We start from the raw sequence: 17,862 nt of genomic DNA on the forward strand, positions 1-17,862 counted from the left end.
CCCAGGGGGGATGGCCACGCCACAATCCCTTCTCCTCCATTCTCCTCTCGGGATCTTGGGCACGCACACACACCTGCTCGGTGTGAGTTTAAGCCACTGGGTCCTGGACTTGAACCGCGGTCGACTACGTGGGAGTCCAGCGACATAGCTACTACGCCAACTGCTGGTCTCCTTAGTGCCATTCTTTAACTCATCTCTGAATCTTGTCTTTTTAAATTTATTTTAAAGGTTTTATATATATATATATTTTGTCCCCATAGGGCATGTGCACTCACCAGAGACAGAGAGAGAGAAACAGAGAGAGGGAAAGTGAAAATTCACCCCCCCCTCCAAGGGGGAATGGCTGTAGCAATCCCTTCTCCTCCATTCTCCTCTTGGAATTTTGGGCGCGTGTGCACATACGCCTTGCATGATTTTCAAGCTGCCATGTCCAGGAGTTCAATCATGGTCAACCATGTGGAAGGCTAGCACCTTAACAACCATGCCACTTACTGGCCCCTCAAGCTTGTCATTTAAACTGCCTGGAAAAGCATGTGCACAATTTGGGGCTTGCGTTCTCCCACGTGGCTATGGCAGTGAGACTGTGCCTGCCTGGCTAAGCTGCTGGAGAATGAGCCATGCATGGCACTGAGCCAAGTGTCCAGCATTGCCCCTGCTGCCCTGAAATGGTCTTGTCTTTTGAGAACTCTGATACTGATTTGTTGTTAAATGCTGCAACTGGAAGTGGTTTGTTATAAAGTAACAACTGATCAGTACACCTAGCCCAGGATAGCAGCTGCCTGAATGCAAGCTTTCGTGAGAACACTTCAGAGTTCGTTCACCGCTACCTCCCTGGCACCCAGTGTGTGCTTGGTAAGTAGATTAAACAAATGGGATGTGGGTAGGTAGGTCAGGTATTGCAGTCTAAGTAGTAACTTTTTCTTACAGAATGTCTTTACATAGGGATGAATTCAATGATACCGAGAAAAATGGTAGGCTGCTTGCCCAATTGGCAATTCTCCAAAAATATTTTTATCTCAATTGTGAATTTTTTTTTTTTTTTTAGAAGTTTTTGTCTTAGGGCTCAGATGCTCACTGGGGAGAGAGAGTCAGAGTCAGTGAGAAGGAAAGTGAGAGAGAAATCACTCCCAGGAGAATGGCCACATTGCAATTGCTTCTCCTCCATTCTCCTCGAGGGATCTTGGGCACGCACACACACATGTGCCCAGTGTGAGTTTCAAGCCACCCAGTCCATGCGACTGGCCTTGTGGGAGTCCAGTGATGTAACTGCAATGCCATCTGCTGGTCCATCAATCGAGCTTTATATTTTTAAGAGAAATTTTTACTATAGGGCGCCTGCACTCGCTGTAGAGTCAGAGACACAGAAATAAGAAATCATCCCCCAGGAAGGATGGCCATGCTGCAATCACTTCTCCTCCATTCTCTTCTCGGGATCTTGGGCACGCACGCACAGGCATGGCCATTGGGTCTGGGACTCAAACTGCATTTGCCTGACTACATGGGAGTTCAGCAATGTAATCAGTACGCCATCTGCTGGTCCCATTAATCAAGCTCTAGGTAAGTATTAAGGGAGAATTCACAGTTGTACGTTTCATTAAGTGCTTTTTAAACGTTATTTAATTTCATTTAATTTATTATTATTATTATTTAAATTTGACCAGAGAGAGCAAAAGGGAAAGTGGGAAAGCCAGTCGCCAGATCCAGGACTGGAATTGTGGTCAGCCATATGGAAATCCAGAGCCCCACGGTTTTTTGTTTTTTTTTTTAAAGAAACTGCTAAACCGTTTGCAGAGCACCTGCGCTATTTCACATTTCTACCTGCAATGCATGAATGTCCCACTTTCTCCATATCCTCACCCGCATTTGGTGGCATCTTATTTTTTATTTTGGCCATTCTGAGAGGTGTACGCTTTCCTAATGACTAACAATGTGGACACCTTCCCATGTGTTTCTTGGTTATCTGCGTATCTCTTCAATAAAAACTTCCTGATGTCTGTGGCCATTATCTACTGTAATTGGATTGGCTGCTTTCTTTTACTGTATCCAGAGTCTTTTACATACGTGTTCTAGATGCTTGTCGTTTGTCACCTATGTAGTTTGTAAATATTTCTTCCCAGTTAGTAGCTTGTCCTTTCATCCTCTTAACAGTCTTTTGCAGAGAAACTATTTTTAATTTTGACGAAGTTCATTGATCAAGGTTTCCTGTTATGAATCATGCTTTTTGTGTCAAGTATAAGAAGGCTTCAAATAATGCTAGTTTTTGAATGTTTTTTCCTATGTCTTCAGCTAAAAGTTTTATAGTTTTACATTTAAGTTTATGATTATTTTTTTCTTTCTTTTTTTCTTCCTTTCTTTTATGAGAGAGTGAGGGCAGAAAGAAGAGAGTGCAGGTGAGAGGCAGAGAGAGAGAGAGAGAGAGAGAGAGAGAAGGGTATTTTGGACAGGATCTCGCCACGTGTGATTCCCTCTGCCTCAGCTCTCAGTTGGCCAGGACCACACGCATGCACCACTGCCGTCGGCCTGTTCAGATCAGGCTGGGAACTGGATCCCTGCCTCCCACGTGGCTCCAGCCTAGTGTAGCAGTGTCCTTCCACTGTTCCCCTACAGCTGAGTCCCGTCACTTACTTTAACTTCATTATCGTAGAAGGCATGAGACTTAGGCAGCAGCATATGTATATTACACTCATGGCTATCCAATGGTTTGCTCTAATTATTCAGTAAATTCATCTTTTTTTTTGGCTATAGTGAGCATATGCTCACTGGAGAGACAGAGGGAGACAGAGACAGAAAGTGAGAAATCACCCCCCAGGGGGGATGGCCATGCTGTAATCCCTTCTCCTCCATTCTCCTCTCAGGATCTTGGCCACGCACACACACACACACACACACACACACACCCTGCGTGAGTTTTTAAGCCACCAGGTCAAGACTCAAACTGCAGTTGACTTGACATGGGAGTCCAGTGACATAACCATTACGACATAGACTGGTCCCTATTTAGTAAATTATTCTTAAAAACAAAAAGACATTTATCGAATTCCTCCTGAGCCGGGCACTGTAGTAGATGCCTTCCAGACAGAAGTATTTAATTCTTACCAAGCCACTTTGTAAGCAGATGTTATTATCAGCTTCTACCGTGGGAGAAACTAAAGCACAGAAGGTTTCAGCAGTCGGTCAGACATAAAACAACTGAAATAGGAATTTATACACAAGTCTATCATTCTTTTAGAGAAAGAAAGTGGGCATATGTGCACATGTGTAAGAATAGGGATGTTTGCTATAACATTTATAATAGAGGAAAGTAGGAAATGGTGTCCATTAACCACTGGTAAGGACAGTATTTTGTAAATCGTATCCACTTAAGTGAGCATATACATTTTGAAAGAAAACCTATTTAGAATATCTTGTTAAACTAAAAAGATTGATAGAAAAACAGTGCTAAATAGTTGACCTTTTTTGAGTCTGGGCTAAGAGCTTCAAACATTTGTTCAATTTTGTGAATATTTGCATAAATGGTCTAGAAGGATTTATACTGGATTGTAATAGTTTTTTTTTTCTTTTTAAAGAATTACTTTATTTAACTTTATTTATTTATTTATGTATTTATTTATTTATTTAAATTTGACCAGAGGACAGAATGAGAGAGGGGGAGAGAGAGAAAGAGAAAGTGAGAAAGCAAGCCGCTAGGTGAGGGACTCGAACTGTGGTCGGCCAGATGGGAGTACAACGTCCTTAACCACCACACCACTTGCCAGCCCCGATTGTAATAGTTATTGTCTCCAGATGGTAGAATGAGCGATCAATTTTGAGTCTTTTTTTTTTTTTTTAAAGGTTTTTGCCATAGGGTGCTCAGCAGAGAGACAGAGACAGGTAAAGTGAGAAATTACCCCCAGGGAGATGGCCATCCACAATCCCTTGTCCAACAGTCTTCTGATATTTGGGGCATGCATGCATTCCCCAAAAAACACATGTGCGCGGTGTCTTTTTCGGGCCGCCAGGTCCAGGACTTGACCTGCAGTGGGCCATATGGGAGTCCAACACCTTAATTACTATGCCACCTGCTGGCCACTAGTTTTGAGTCTTTTTTATATTTATTTAACCACTGAATTAATTTTATTGGGAATATATATATATATTTTTGTAATCATAAACCAAACTTTAAAACTAAGAGGAGGCCAGGTGGTGGTGCAGTGGTATCACAACTAGACTCACATGGGGGAGGTCCTGGGTTCAAGTCCTGGGACCTCTCTGTGTATATGCTGGGTACATGCACATGTGCCTGTGAGGCATCCCTGTTGGCGATGCCTATCTCACTCAGTGTGTCTCTTTGATAAAATGAATGAATGAATAAATAAACAAATAAATAAATAGAAATGTAAAGAAACTAAGAGGGAAGAGAAGGAAAAAGGGAGAGGGAGGAGAGGGGAAGAGGAGAGAAATCTCGCAGGTTATACTGAAGAAAAAAGAAAGGAGCCTATGCATATTTTGAGCCAGGAGAGTGTGCTATGCTTCCGTTTTCCTAAATCTTCCTTTATTTGGCAGTGTACCACAATTTTGAAGATGATAATCACATCTTCATTGTAGATTCTTTAATAAAACCTTTATAGTCTTGATTTATTTTTGAAAATGTTTGAAATAGCTCAGAAAAACCACAAAATGGGATAAAAGCAAACAGGAGGTTTCTGACTTTTCTAATAGATTTACACACATAACCCACAGGTCTTCATTCTCCTCTGTCCTGGAGTACGGATACAGCCCAAAGCAGCCGTCCTCGGTACCAGAGACCAGTTTCATGGAAGGCACTTTTTCCACAGAAAAGAAGGGGGTATAGTTATAGAATGATTTAAGCACATTACATTGATTGTACTCTCTATTTCTATTATTATTATTATATTCTAATATATAATAATACTGTGCAGCCCACCATTACGCAGTGTTTGCGGCTGCTCCCCAGCACTAGCATCACTGCCTCAGCTCCACCTCCCATCAGCAGGCATTCGATTCTCATAAGGAGGGCACAGCCTAGATTTCTCACATGCGCAGTTCACAACTGGGTCTGTGCTCCCACGACAATCTAATGTCACTGCTGATCTGACCAGAGGCAGAGCTCAGGTGGTAATGAGTGATGGGGAGGGGCTGTAAACACAGATGAAGCTTCACTAGCTCTTTCTGCTGTCCCCAACCCCTGGCCTAAAGAATGTCAGTTATGAGAATGGAGGAGAAATGATTTCGTTGTGGCCATCTCCCTTGAGGGGAAACTTCTCACTTTCCCTCTCTCCGTCTCTGGCGAATACACACATCCTATGGCAAACAACAACAACAACAACGGCAAACTGAAAAAAATAAAGATTTCAGTTATAATGACCGTAGTCTCTTTTGAGCCCTCCCTTGCTAAATCCTTGTAGGCCAGCACCTCAGTACCTCTTCCACCCCGGCAGGATCCTGGATGTCTCAAGCTCTCTCCTCAACAGTGTTGAATCCCCCTGCTTTGAGCCCCTTTCTCCTGCCCCCTTGCCTTGTCTGCTGCTGTCTATAGGATGCAATTTCTGGTGACAGAAATCACAACTGTATACGAGCCTCCAATATGTTTGAGGTTCATAGTGAGCCAGGGACATATTACCACGCTTGACTTTGTCATTATGAACTTGGTCACTTCAACGAAATCTGTAAAATTGCAGACAGTTTTCTCTCAAGGGGTCCTAGCAGCTGCTCTGCTCCATTAAAGACAAATGGAGGACCAGTCCATCATCTCGGGGTTAAGAGAGCCAGATCCCGCATGGGCAACCAGGATTTGAATCCTGGCCCAGGGGCTTGACAACACACCCAGTGTGTGTGCATGCACGCCCAAAGTCCCAAGAGGATGGAGAAATGGAGTAGAAGGTACTGTGGTGTGACCAAGCCCCATTGGGGTCACTTTCCCCCTCTCTCTGTCCCTAGTGATTGCATGTACCCTCTGGCAATTAAGAAAGAAAAGGGAAACAAAAGACAAATAGTGATGGGTCCAGCAGGTGGCATGGTGGTTAAGATGGCTGGATTCCCACATGACTAACTGTGGTTTGAGTCCTGACCCAGTGACTTAAACACCCAGAGTGCATGTGCCCAAAATTCCTAGAGAAGAGTGGAAGAGAAGGGATTGTGGCATGGTCATACCCCCTGGGTAGTGATTTCTCACTTTCCCTCTCTCTGTCTTTCTTCTCTCTAGGGAGCACATATACCCTATGGCAAAAATCTGAAGAAAAAAAAAAAGAAAAAAAATAGTTAATTTTTTAACAGGAAATTTTTTAAAGAATTATTTATTTATTAATTATTTATTATTATTATTGTTAATATTATTTTTCACATAAGTTTTGCCAGAGAAAAACAGAGAGAGAGAGAGAGAGGGAGAGTGAGAAAGCAAGTCGCCAGGTCTGGGACTCAAACTATGGCTGACCATGTGGGGATTCCAGCACCTTAACCACCATGCCACCTGCTGACCCAACAGGAAAAATTTTTCAAGTACCAAACCTGAGATATATTTTATTACTTAATACTTGTCTGAAACTTTTTGTTTTACACAAAGTTAGTAACTAATCTGGTGAAGACTTATAAAACTGTAAATATTTCAACATAACCTCTTCTATGCCGATCACTTAAAATGGCGAGGATCAAACTATAGATTAAACAGAACATAAAAAAGCTCATAAATAAATAGGGAGATTTTTGCTTCTTAGTCTTTTTCCTTTCTCTTCTCATCCTGCCTTCATCTTTATTTGCCAGCAAAATTTATTATAAAACAAATTATAATTACCAAAAGTAATAAAATAGAAAAATTGACATATACACACACCCATCCATATACACATATACATTTTTCTATTCTTTGCTTTTTCACACTGTCATGATATTCACTAGCGTTTTCCCACCCTCTCTACCAGATTGGAACAGTAGCCACCCTCTGGCATCAACCAGTTCTGCATCCACTAAACAAATCCGCAAAGGGATCATCTACATTTTAGTTTGTTTGGGAATATTTTCTCTTTACCTTTTCACTTGTAATCATGGTAATCTGACGATATTTTACATGGACCAGGAAACTCAAGTGATATTGTTGGTGCAAGAATGCCTAAGTAACCCAAGTCATATAAAAATTATTGTTATCATTATTGTTTAGTTTTGGCAGAGAGTGCATGTGTTTGTCTCTGCGAGACAGAGAGAGAGAGGGTGAGGGAGAAAGCAGACCCCAATGGGACGTGGTCATACTGCAGTTCCTTCTCCTCCACTCCGTCATTCTGTCAGGATTGGAGGCTCACATGCACACATTCCTAGGGTGTTTTTTGAGCCACCGGGACCAGGATTCTTACCCCAGTCAACCATTTGAGATCTGGCTTCCTTAAATATGACTCTATGGAACTAGTCCCCCAATTTTTAAGGTCTAAGGGGAAAAGTTCTGCATGTCGGAAGGTTTCAAAGGCTTCCAGAAGATTAGATGATACCTCTGGAGGGCTTAGAGGCATTGCAAGGTTCATACCTCTCTTCCTTCATTCTGTTAGATTGAACCCTATGATATTGCAAATAGTGAATAGGTGATTATCAACAATGGCACATGGTCTAACCTACAGTAATGAAATAAGGGTTATCCTGGCAGAATAAGGGAAGATGATCTGGAAGAGAAGAGTTAAATTATTACAAATGAAAAAAACATTTTCTCGGGAACCAGCAGTTAGTGTAATGGCTATGTCGCTGGACTCCCATGTAGTCGACCGCGGTTCACGTCCCGGACCCGGTGGCTTAAAACTCACGCCGGGTGCGTGTGTGTACGTGCCCAAGATCCTGAGAGGAGAATGGAGGAGAAGGGATTGCAGCGTGACCATCCCCCCTGGGGGGTGATTTCTCGCTTTCTGTTTCTACGTCTCTGTCTGGCTGGCGAGCGCATGCGCCCTATAGCGAAAATCTCTCCAAAAAAAATTTTTTTTCTCTCATTAAAATAAGTGTTGGTTAGTATATGTCCCCTGAAGGATAGCTTGAACATATCCAGTTTTCCCTTAAAGTACTGACAGGTGTATCGAGGTTCATAAATCCTTCCTAGAGTCAGTAAACCGGACCAACCTCTACTTTAATGGATTACCAAGTTCCAGTTGTGTCAGGTTAAATACTTTCGGATATGGAGATGCACTCTTCCTTCCAGGAGCACTGAGTGTGTAGGAAGGGAGGCACATACGCAAGTATGTTATAATATGTAACTGTCATGATGGGCGCATGCTCATTGTACAACACAAGCCTGGAAATTAGAGCACCTGAGACTGCCTGGGGGGAAACAGGAAGGCTTCACAAAAGTGTGTCCAAGTAGGGGCTGGCAGGTGGCGTGGTGATTAAGGACGCTGGGCTCCCAGATGGCCAGCTATGGTTTGAGTCCCTGACCTGGTGGTTTGCTATCTCACTTTCCCCTCTTTATGTCAATCTCTCTCTCTCTCTCTGTTCCTCTCTGGTCAAGTTAAAATAAATAAAGAAATAAAGTTAAATAAAATAATTTCATCATGCCACCTGCTGGCCCTAATAAAATAAATCTTTAAAAGAAAAGTGTATCAAAGTGGATTCAGGTTATGGAAAAATCAACAAATAAGGATCACTTCCATAACTCGCTCTTTCTTTCTGTCCCTTACCCCTTTCTTTATTTCTTCTTCCTTTCTTCTTTCTCATGTATTTCTTTCTTCCATGGACAAGAGAAGCAGAGATAGGGGCCAGCAGGTGGTATGGTGGTTAATGTGCTGGACTCCTGCATGGCTGACCACAGTTTGAGTCTCAGATCCAGTAGCTTCCTTTCTCAATTTCTCTCTTTCTCTCTCTTTTCCTCTCTCTCTGAGAGCATGTGCCCTATAGCAAATTTAAAAATAATAATAATAGGGGGACCAGCAGATGACATAATGATTACATCTCTAGACTCCCCACTGTAGTTGATTGCGGTTCAAGTCCCAAATCTGGTGGTTTAAAACTCACACCAGGTGTGCATGCATGCCCAAAATCCTGAGAGAAGAATGGAGAAGGGATTGTGGCGTGGCCATTCCCCCTGTGGGGTAGGGGTGATTTCTTGCTTTCTGTCTCTTTGGCAAGTTCATGTCCTATAGCAAGAATCTTTCTCTTAAAAATAAATAAATAGGAGTTCGGTTGCACTAACACTGGTACATAGGTGCAGACCGGCGTGTCCTTGGACTTAGAGAGCAGGTCGTCTGGCTTCTGAGCTGTTATTCTATATTCCCAAGCGACAAAAGAGAGAATTAAAAATGGGTGATGTTGAGAAAGGCAAGAAGATTTTTGTTCAGAAGTGTGCCCAATGCCACACCATAGAAAAAGGAGGCAAGCACAAGACTGGCCCAAATCTCCATGGTCTATTTGGGTAGAAGGCAGGTCAGGCCCCTGGGTTCTCTTACAGAGATGCCAACAAGAACAAAGGCATTACCTGGGGAGAGGATACGCTGATGAAATATTTGGAGAATCCCAAGAAGGACATCCCTGGGACAAAAAAACGATCTTCATTGGCATTAAAAAGAAGTCCAAAAGAGTAGAGTTGATAGCTTATCTTTAAAAAGCTACTAATGAGAAATAGGTGGCCACTGCCTTATTTATGACAAAATAGAAATGTCTCACCTTTTTTAAGTGTACCATATTTTAATTGATGTCTTACACCAGAACTCAGATCATGAATGGCTGACAGGACATTTTTGTTGAGCAATCCTGATTTAAGTGAGACTGGCTTCTGGTTAAATTAATATATATTTTTTAATTTTGATAGAAATTTCAGTTCAGTAAGTGCTATCACTATTTGCCCTTTCCAAAGATATCATTGGCAATTCATTAGTGGTGCTCATCTTTCTACAAGGATGATGAATGCCATCTCAAAGCCTACTGGAGATTGGTTTTATTTTGGTTTATACGTAACTGGTTATATGAATACGTAAATGCTGGAGAAATCCCTTTACGTCTCAAAACTAAGCAGACTCACCTGTGTTTTAATTTGTGTTTATTAACCTGTTAAGGCAAAGGCTGAAGATAAGGTAGTGATGTCTACTTTATATATTTGGTCATAACTCTACCAATTTAATTAGAATTCCCTGTATCCAAAACACTGCCTTTTACTTAATGAAAGACGTTTTAGTGTGGTTTATGTATACTATCAAATAAAGAATATGTAACACTTTACATATTTTATAAGTGATTTGTAAGGTCGGATGCTTTCGAAAGTCAGTGTGACAAGATTCAGTAGCATGTAAAATTTTACCTTTGAATTCTATTATCTAAATCAGGCTAAGTTATATTTCAGGATTGTTAGGCAACTGTTCAAAACCACATAGAAACTTGGTCACGCCCTCCATTAGGGGCGTCGCCTCCAAGTCCCAGAAGGGCCCTCTGGTTGGGTCCTTAGGGAGCCTGGGAGGACCTGGATGGCCAGGTAGGCGGGCAGCCCCGGCCCCACGAGTTCCCGAGCGCGATTCACCTCCCCTGACCCTTCCATCCACCGCCTCCTCCTTCGTCCTGGCCCTTGGTTCTGGGAACAGGGGCACCAGGGGTGGCAGAGGGCGCGGCCCAGAGGCGCAGCCCGGCAGCCGGCAGGAAAAAAAAAAAGAAAAAAAAAAAAAAAAAAACAAAAAAAAAAAAAAACAAAAACCACATAGAAACTGAAGAACTACGGTATATATGTGATTGGTAACGGTGCTTTTGCCAATTTATTAGAAGGATTAAAGTAGAGGAGATGTGCCATCAGCATAGATTTGTAAATTATGCCATCATAAGACCTAAGATAATTAAAAACCAAATTACAGATAAAATAAATTAATTAATTTAATTAAATAAATAATTCTTAAAAAAAAAAAAAGAAGCAGCAGAAGAAGCAGAGACAGAGAGACAGCCCTTCCCAGAAACTTGCTGCCTCAATCCCCCCTCAGCTCAGCGTCAGCCTGCCTTGATGTTGGGCAGGCACATGCCCAACATACTCAGCGAGGTCTCCAGATTCACTCCTGGAACCTTCCCATGGGGATCAGCCTTGCAGTGTGGCGTTTTCCCACTGCACCACCATTCCAGCCCCATGGTGTTTTCTCACATGATACTTGGCAGTTGGCGTGGTGGTTAGTGTGCTAGACTCCTAAGTCCCAGACATGACTGCTTGCTTTCTCGCTTTCCTTTTCTCTCACTCTCTGTGACTCTCTCTGGTAAAATTAAAACAATAGGGACCAGCAGTTAACATAATGGCTATGTCGCTGGACTCCCACGTAGCCGACCGAGGGTTGAGTCCCAGAACCGGTGGCTTAAAACTCACGCCGGGCGCATGTGCATGTGTGCCCAAGATCCCGAGAGGAGAATGGAGGAGAAGGGATTGCGGCGTGGCCATCCCCCCTGGGGGATGATTTCTCGCTTTCTGTCTCTCTCTGTCTGTCTGGCAAGCACACACACCCTATAGCAAAAACCTCTCAAAAAAATTAAAACAATAAATAATAATAACAAATAAAAATTAAATAATTCTTTTAAAAAAGATATTTGGGGGAACCAGCAGTTAGCATAATGGCTATGTCGCTGGACTCCCACGTAGTAGACCACGGCTCGCGTCCCAGACCTGGTGGGCTTAAAACTCATGCCGGGTGCGTGTGCGTGCATGCCCAAGATCCAGAGAGGAGGATGGAGGAGAAGCGATTACAGCGTGACTATCCCCCCTGGGGGGTGAGTTCTCGCTTTCTGTCCCTCTGTCTCTCTCTGTCTGGCGCGAGCACGTGCCCTATAGCGAAAAACAAAAACAAAAACAAAACAAAACAAAACAAAACAAACAAACAAACAAAAAACCCTCTCCCCCCCCAAAAAAAGATATTTGGCAGAACTGGGCATTCTTCAGTATTACAGGGGCATATATAGGTGTAAAACTGGAAGTTGTATCTGAGTGGGAGGAATGGCTAGAAAAGACTTGATGGTGACCCTCCAGAAGGGAAATGGCAGCAGGAAGATTTCTTGCCCAGGCAGGGGAGACTTGCCCTCCACGTTAAGAAACCATATTGATTGTGAAAGTCAGGGCCTTATAAAAATGAAAGCAAGCTCTATCCTTAGGATTAAATTAACTGAGCTGACTCAGGTATCAGAATGAAATGATTTCTTTTGTTTGGTGATTATGTATCTTTCAGAAAGATTTAAGGACTTCCTCTCGGAGGCAGGACTTTTTACGTTTAAAAAAAGGAAACCTGGGGCCAGCAGGTAGTATAGTGGTTAAGGCACTGGACTCCCACGTAGTTGATTACAGTTTGAGTCTCAGACCTGGTGGCCTGAAACTCACAGGGGTGTATGTGCATGAGTGCCCAAAATCCTGAGAGGAGAATGGAAGAGAAGGGACAGCAGAGTGGCCATCCTCCCTAGGGGGGTGATTTCTTGCTTTCTGTTTCTGTCTCTCCAGCGAGTATATGCACCCTCTAGCACCCATAGCAAAAATCTCTCTTTCCAAATAAAGAAAGAAAGAAAAGAAAATCTTGCTGATTCAAATTTCAGTCTTGTCCCTGCCACATCCTTTTTCATCCCTACTTCAAGCTTTCACATCCATTCCTATGATCTAAGCCCTACGAGAGATGCAACCTGTATGGGTCCTCACGTGGCTAATTCATGGCCCATGCATTTATTCATTCAATAAATATTTACAGCTATCTACTGTTGTGTGCTAGAAACCGCTCTGAGCGCTGAGAACACAAACCCAAGTCCCTGTTCTAAGGGAGGGTTTTTGTTCAATGCTGTGATGGGTACCATCTTGACTTCCCTTAGTCAGAAGAGAGATGTAATTGGTTTATTGTTATTACTATTTAGGATTTTTGAAGTATATAAATTTTTAAAAGAATTATTTAATTTAGTTAATTAATTAATTAATTAATTTTAATTTGACCAGAGAGGGACAGAGTGAATGAGAGAGAGAGAGGGAAAGTGAGAAAGCAAGTTGCCAGGTCCAGGACTCAAACTACGGTTGACCATGTTGGGAGTCCAGTGCCCTTAATCACTACACCACCTGCTGGCCCGTTATTATTTAGTTTTCCCTATAGGGTGTGTGTGCTCACCAAAGAGAGAGAGAGAAAGTGAGAAATCACCCTTTAGGGGGGCAGTGGCCCTACCGTAATCCCTTCTCTACTCTCCCCTCAAGATTTTGGGCATACATGCACAAGCACCTAGCATGACATGTGTACTTGCCAGAGAGTGAGGAAGAGTGAAAAATCACCCCCAGAGGGAATGTCTACACCACAATCCCTTCTTCTCCATTCTCTTCTTGGGATTCTGGGTACACATGCATGTGCCTGGAGGGATTTTCAAACAACGAGGTCCAGGACTCAAACCACACAGCCAGCCAGCCACGCAGGATCATCGCTTGAACCTACATGACACCTGGCTGGCCCAACTTCTTTTTTAAGGGTTTTTTTTTTTTTTTTTTTTTTTTTTTTAACTTTATGCTCTTCTATGAGAGAGAGGCAGACAGAGAAAAAGGAAGGGACAGCACCCTCAGCAGTCTCACCTGGCTCAGCTCACAGGCACAAGCACACACACGCTGCATGCTTGAGGAGGTTCCCAGGGCCTTTCCCACAGGGGGTCAGTTGCATTACCACCGTGTTACTGCCTGGCCGACACTGGACATGTCTGACAGGGCATCCAGCTCCGGGAATGTTTACGTGCTTAGCTGTCCTCTGTGCAGCGGTTTCCTCTTCCTCCCTTACAGGGGTGTTCCCCTTACAGGGGTGTTCCAGCACCGTTAACTTCCCACATGTGAACCTCCTTTCACACTTCGTTTTCCAGGGGAACTGACCTAAGGTAGCACCTCTCCCAACAATTCACTGAGATCATTTTATTGTACCTTTTCTGTTGACCAGGTAGTAAACCCTGCTGGTCAGAAAACTGAAACACCAAGTGCTAAAAGAGTTGGGACCACAGAATTGTGGTTTTCTAATTCTTGCAATACAGGTGGACAGAGTATCAAGAACTTGACATCATCCTATGAACACACACCTGAAATTAAAAAGTAGGCACTTGTAGTCAGAAAAGTACTTTTTAAAATGATTTTACAGGGACCAGCAGATGGTGTAATGTTTATGTTGCTGGACTCCCACACGACTGACTGCGGTTTGAGTCCCAGACCCTGCAGCTTGAAATTCTGCTTGGTGCGTGTGCATGTGTGCCCAAAATCCCAAGAGGAGAATGGAGAAGAGGGCATTGTGGTGTGGCCATTTCCCTGGGGAGTGATTTCTTGCTTTCTCTCTCCAGATTCGTTTCTAGTGGGAAAGACACAAACCCAGGCCCATCCTGAGATGGCTACCGAACTTGAACTGTGAAATATTGCTTTCAGGGACTAAAAATGAAAATCTTCTTCTCAGACTTCTCCCTCCAGATTCATTTCTTGTGGCCTCCACATGCTGAGTGTCTAGACAGGTCAAAGTGAACAGTATCCAAACATCTGAATATGAGTCAGAATATCCCTCAATTCCTACTGAATCTGAAGCAGAAAGAAAAAATGGAACAGAAGAGAAATTGCAGATCACCTCCTCCAACACACTTCTGAAAGCTCAGACTGAAATGTAAGAATCACGCAAAAACATACAAGCCAGCAGATGATGAGAAATCACCACAGGGGTACAAGAAATATGAGAAAGTCAGAAAATACCTCTCCTCCAAGGGAAAAGAATAACTCCTCTTCATCCACAAACAGTACAATATGACTCACAAAAATGTCAGATAAAGAATTTAGAATATTGGGAACCAGCAGTTAGCGTAATGGCTATGTTGCTGGACTCCCACGTAGTCGACTGTGGTTCACGTCCCGGACCTGGTGGCTTAAAACTCACGCCGGGCGCATGTGTGTGCGTGCCCAAGATCCCGAGAGGAGAATGGAGGAGAAGGGATTGCAGCATAACCATCTCCCCTGGGGGGTGATTTCTCGCTTTCTGTCTCTATGTCTCTCTCTGTCTGGCTGGCGAGCGCACGCACCCTATAACGAAAAAACCTCCCCCCCACAAAAAAAAGAATTTATAATATTCATAGCAACAAAGCTGACAGAGATGCAAGAGAGACAATGAACTCCAGAAGACGCAGGAGAAATGAGCTGATGATTTCCAGGAGGTGGAATTCTTGCACAATCTGAAAGGGGAAATATACAACATAAAAAAGAATTAGATAGACATGTTAGAGATGAAAGTTATAATACAGGAAGTCAAAACCTCCCTTGAAAGTATTAAAAGCAGAATAGATCATACAGAAAATCAAATCTCAAATGTAGAAGATAGAATCACTGGCCTAGAAAAATCCACCACGAAGACTGAGAAAATTGCCCCCTAAAATGAGAATAATACATGAGAAATACTAGATACCATCAAACATCCAAACATCAGACAATTGGTATCCCAGAAGGTGAAGAGACTAATAAGAACATTGATAATCTATTCCATGAAATCCTGGAAGAAAACTTTCCAAACCAAGAGAGGCATTCAAAGATCCAGACCCAAGAAATACAAAGGACCCCAAATAGACTCAACTCAAGAAGATCTCCAAGACACATTATAGGCTGATTGACCAAAACCACAGACAAAGATAAGATACTAAGATTGGCAAGAGAAAAATATCAAGTTACCTACAAAGGATATCCCATCAGGATAACAGCAGACTTCTCATCAGAAACAATGCGAGCAAGGAAAGAATGGGAAAATATATTCCAAGTGTTACGAGAAAAGCAATTTCAGCCAAGAATACTGTACCCTGCAAGATTATTCTTCATATGGGAAGAAAAGACAAGGGCATTCTCAGAGAAACAAAATCTGAAAGAATTTACCAACACCAGATCAGCTCTCAAAGAAGTTCTGAAGGGAGTGCTATACTAGGAAAACTAAATACAGACGCATAGAAATAAGATTTCAAAAACAACTAAGAAAATGGTCAACTTCATGGTAGGGACAAGTCTGGAGTTGAATATGATATCTCAGAATTTAATTGGGAAGACTGAACCATAATAGAAGATAGATTAAGTACGTGAAACTGAACTGGTAAAATGGAATCTTATGACTTTTGACTAAAACATTACTGATTTACTCTAGGCTTTGTTTCCTAGATTTAAGGATTTTTGTCCTGTCTTGAGCTGCCGATAGGTTCATGTACCTACTATTTGAACAGAATCTTAACCTGTTCCCTGTCTCTAAGTTTTAAGCAAAGCTCTCTTAGGAATTCTTTGATTTTGACTTATTAAAGTTAAAACTGCTTTTCTTGAAATTAAAAAATATATTAGAATATATTTATATATATTTTGGGACCAGCAGGTGGCGTAGTGGCTAAAAGTGCTGGATTCCCACATGCCTGACCACAGTGCGAGTCCCGGATCAGGAGGCTTGCTCTCTCCCTTTTCCTTTCTCTCTCTCTTTGGTCAAACTAAAAATAATAATAACAAGTGGAATAAAATAAATAAATAAATAAATATTAAAAAATATATTTTACAAAATCTCAAACTATCTTGGGTTCCCTGTGTGTGTGAGTAATTTAGATTGTGTTTGTTTAAATAACTTGTTTTGGGGACCAGCAGTTGGCATAATGGCTATGTCGCTGGACTCCCATGTAGTCAACCACAGTTTGAGTCCTGGCCCTGGTGGCTTGAACTCACGCCCTGCGTGTGTGCGTGCATGCCCAAGATCCCAAGAGGAGAATGGAGGAGAAGGGATTGTGGCGTGACCATCCCCCCTGGAGGGTGATTTCTCACTTTCTGTCTCTATGTCTCTGTTTTTCTGGTGTGCACATGTGCCCTATAGCAAAAACTTCTCCAAAAAAAAAAAAAAAAAAGCTTGTTTTTATCTGCAGTAGAAAATACCAGACATTCTATGCTTTTCTTATTTAATTTTTCAGATGCATGCATGGTCATCAGAGAAAAAAAGAGAGAGAAAAAGAGAAAGCAAGATAGCACCTCCCATGGTGGATGATAGCACCACAATCTCTTCTTCTCCATCTCTCCCTTCTTTTGGGATTTTGGGTACACATGTGCTTGGCATATCTCTCAAGTCACCAGGTCTAGGACTCGAACTCCATGGTCAGTCATATGACACATAGCTCACATAACCAACAGTTCATAGCAGTGCTTTTATTATTTTAAAGCACTATTTATTTAATTTTATTTGTTATTATTTTATTTTTTTTGAGAGATTTTCACTGTAGGGCGCGTGCGCTCGCCAGACAGACAGAGAGAGACATAGAGACAGAAAGCGAGAAATCACCCCCCAGGGGGGATGGTCACGCCGCAATCCCTTCTCCTCCATTCTCCTCTCGGGATCTTGGGCACGCACGCACACGCGCCCGGCGTGAGTTTTAAGCCACCGGGTCCGGGACACGAACCGCGGTCGACTACGTGGGAATCCAGCGACATAGCCATTACGCTAACTGCTGGTTCCCTATTTGTTATTATTTTTAAAGTTTGACCAGAAAGAGAAAGGGAAAGCAAACAGTAAAGTCTAGGGCTCAAACTATGGCTGGCCATGTGGGAGTCTAGTTTTGAGTATTGATATGGCAGCTTGAACATCACACTGTGTGTGTGTGTGTGTGTGTGTGTGTGTGCCTAGAATCCTGAGAGGAGAATGGAGGAGAAGAGATTGTGGTGTGGCCATCTCTCCTCAGGGGGAAGGTATGATTTCTCAGTTTCCCTTTCACTGTCTCTCTCTGTCTCCCTGGCAAGTGCATGAGTCCTATAGCGAAAACCTTTAGAGAAAGAGACAGAAAGTAGCTTTTAAGTATCTAATCTTTTTTGTTGCTATAATAAAAAATGTTTTCTTATCAATGATATCTTTAGTTGGTCAATATTCGCAAATATAATGCCATCGATTTTTGAATGTTAATTTTATATTTCTGTACCCTGCTGAA

General features: G+C 42.5%; 1 pseudogene; it reads left to right on the forward strand.

The window, feature by feature from the left end:
* The window catches only part of LOC102487778 (prefoldin subunit 4-like), a 54,794-nt pseudogene that overhangs the window by 4,921 nt on the left and 32,011 nt on the right, over nucleotides 1-17,862 (forward strand).

This window comes from Tupaia chinensis, unplaced genomic scaffold (genome assembly GCF_000334495.1).
Source record: "Tupaia chinensis unplaced genomic scaffold, TupChi_1.0 Scaffold000147_1, whole genome shotgun sequence".
In the NCBI taxonomy this organism is placed as follows: Eukaryota; Metazoa; Chordata; class Mammalia; order Scandentia; family Tupaiidae; genus Tupaia; species Tupaia belangeri.